We start from the raw sequence: 3,424 nt of genomic DNA on the forward strand, positions 1-3,424 counted from the left end.
TTCATTATTTTTAATACCCATGATAAGATAGTGTGATTTCCACACACTCAATATGATACCATCTCCACATGCCAGATAAAGAAGACAAAAGACAGGAAAGCTTTTGTAACAAAGATCTCTTGCTAGATTTGGGCTTCTGGTTCACTAGTAGAAATAGAAGTTCAGATTACTTTCAGAGAAAAGTTTCTTTCCTTTCTGTTCCTTTTGCTAGGAGTCCTGTGATGACAGTTTCCTCAAGTTTATTCCAGGAGTAGCTAATGATACTCCCCTGTGTACATGGCAGGGGCCACAGATATCAGAATAAATGAAATAATCTGAGGTGGGACGTAGGAGGGTTCTATACTCCACTTGCACATTGATTTAATATGTTCATTTAGCTATTGAAACATCTTCAATTATGTGCATTTTGGGTCAGTTTGTCTCTTTGTGAGTCACTGTAAATCACAGACTAGGTCCCCATTTCCTTGCTTGTGTCAACTCATCCCTTTAGGCACTCTAGACTGGAAAACTTTTTGTCATTTTTGACCTGTTCCTGTCCTTCATCCTTCAAATGTAGTAATTTGTTTATAAGTCTTTGAAATGCCATTTATACCCATCTTGTACTCTCCATTCTTATTGTGACAATCCTAGCACATAAAAAACTTAGTCACCTGTCCATCCATCTATCCATCCCTTGCGAGATTCGTAACCATCCTGTTGGCAAAAAGATTTAAGAGTTAATAGGGCAGCCCGGGTGGCTCGGCAGTTTAGCGCCACATTCAGCCCAGGGCCTGATCCTGGAGACCCGGAATCGAGTCCCACGTCAGGCTCCCTGCATGGAACCTGCTTCTCCCTCTGCCTGTGTCTCTGCCTCTCTCTCTCTCTCTCTCTCTCTCATGAATAAATAAATAAAATCTTTTAAAAAATAAAAGCTAATAAAGCAGAACAACACAAAACTGGATAATTAAGATTAAAAAGAAACAGAGAGGGTCTAAATCAATTGTTATTACTGTTGGATGTGTTACAAATAATGGAGGACTTATGATAAATAGTGATACTTGGCAGACTCGGATTCATATTGTTTAGAGCTCCCTAGGTGATTCTAATGTGTGGCCAAGGTTCAGAACCTGTGGAATTGGATGTGTAAGAGTAGATATTACCAGCCACTTGCTATGAGCTGATTACAACTTTTTAATCCTGAGTATGGCTGTGTTCAACAGGGATGCATGCTGTGTTCAACACCTCTCATGGGCCCCCAAAACATTTTTCCCTAGAGCTAAACTCTAAAACTAATTATTGTGTATGTTGTAATAATGCAATAATAGCTACCATTTATTTTTTATAGTAATGTCTATACCCAATGTGGGGCTTGAACTCATAACTCTGAGATGAAGAGTTATAGTCTCTATCGACTGAGACAGCCAGGTGATCCTGATGGCTACCCATTACTGACTGTTTGCCAAGTGCTAAGCATTATGCCATTTGAAGGAATTAGCTGTTTTAAGTCTCACAACACACCTATGATGTGAGTGTATTACCATCCTAATATTTCAGATGAGGAAACTGAGGTCCTGAGAAAATAAATTGCAGCTTTTGGACTAACTGTAGAACCTGATCCTTGACCACTTCCTGTACTGTCTCTGATGTGAATACACTAGGCAATATCTCCAGTTAAAGTTGTGCAAAAGACAGAATGGTGTTCAAGCGGAGGTTCTTGTAAAAGGCTGAAGGAAAGTAATTTAACAGAAGCATTTGTGCACAGTGTTGATAGAATATTTTGCTTTCTGATGGACTTATTATAGGGAAAGACACTGAGACTCCCCAAAGGGTGGGTTGGTATCAAGTCCGCTGGACACTCTGGTGTTTTCTCACAGGGGATTTGGGGAGGTCTGGCCTCTCCCACAAGGCCAGTGCACAGGGCAGCAGCAGAGAGCAGCACTGGGTGCAAGATGTACCCAGATGAGACCAGCAAGCCTCAAGTCCTTTGGAACCAGGCTGAGAGGCAGGAAATGGAAGATGGGATAAAAAGTCAAGAAGGGTGCTGGGTCACAGGAAACTTGTCATTATTTTACCTTAAAAAGGTCTGAAGTGGAAATGCTTCAAGTTATTGAGTTAAGTGAGAACTGGAGGCTCTACATGCAGCCCCAAGTGATCATTCTTCTGTTAGGATGCGCTGGATGAGAGATGCCTGGGATACTGCTTCGAGTCTAGTTGGTCTCACTCTGACCTGTGCTCCCCAGAATCTTTTGAATAATGGACCTTAAACACCCTTTCAGTACATCTTAGCTCAAGAAATGTAAAAGGTACTCCATGGTTTACTCTGATCTGAATTCCCAATTGGGCTTTATTTTCCCTCCACCTCTTCACATCTTCCTATCGCATTAGTCAGGCTTGCTCACTGCTCCACAAGTGACCGTGGCTTGGATTAAATGTCTGTTCTACGTGCTTTAGTCACATTGCCTGATGTGGTTGCGAGTTTCTTGAGGGAAAGGATTTATGTCTTTAAAAAATTCCTCTTCTTCTCAAGACCTTGTGCTAACTAAATTGATACCTGTTACCTGACTCAATTATAGGATATCCTGAGTAGTACCCAGGACAGCACCAGCCTCAATGAGCTACTTAATAAGGGTTTTTGGATTGAGATAATGATCATCTTGGAATCAGAAATTATCCTGATGTGTTTTCTGTGATGACAATGTTGATAAGAAAGCCTCATTATAACATAGCATAGCGTAGTTCAAAAGGTCTGGGTTTGAAGGCCAGCTCTGTCACATATTAACTGTATGACCCCGGGCAGGGTACTGAGATCTACACTTTCCTCCTTGTAAAAAAAAAATGATAATGGGGACCTCTGAGTGGTTGTGAGGATTAAGTTACACCCCAAAAGGAAATTGTCTAGCATAGTAAATGGCTATCATAGGCATTCAATACATGTGTTTTACTACAGAAAATTTAAAATCTCTATACTTTTTCTTCTACTGGATTTCTATTTTCTTCTTTACCCAGTTCAGAAAGATCATTTAAAACATTTTTAAAAATGTTTTTTTTTTGTAGTTAGATGTTTTCTAATAACGAGAAGTTGGTAGACATCACATTAACAAAAGCTTTTTTTTCTTGTTGGTAATCATCTGGATCATAAAAAAACTATAATAAGACAAATTAGCCTTAAGTTTAGTGGGACAATTGAGAGGAGGAAGAAGGGAAGGTAGAGAGTCCTTAGGTTTCTAGTAGAAACATGACTCACTAACCCTAAACTTAGCACCCATGATGAGGTCTTGGTGGTAAGGTAGCCTCACCTAAGGGACTCCTGCCTTGGCTAGCGAGAGCACTCTAGAGTTGGGCTAGGAGTTTTCATGATAGAGCCATGATACTGGCTCTCTGATCTATTGGGCTTTGCTGTAGGATAGGTGTGGCCCAAAGAAGACCATCATAAATTCACCAGGAA

This window comes from Vulpes lagopus, chromosome 17 (genome assembly GCF_018345385.1).
Source record: "Vulpes lagopus strain Blue_001 chromosome 17, ASM1834538v1, whole genome shotgun sequence".
NCBI classification, from domain to species: Eukaryota; Metazoa; Chordata; class Mammalia; order Carnivora; family Canidae; genus Vulpes; species Vulpes lagopus.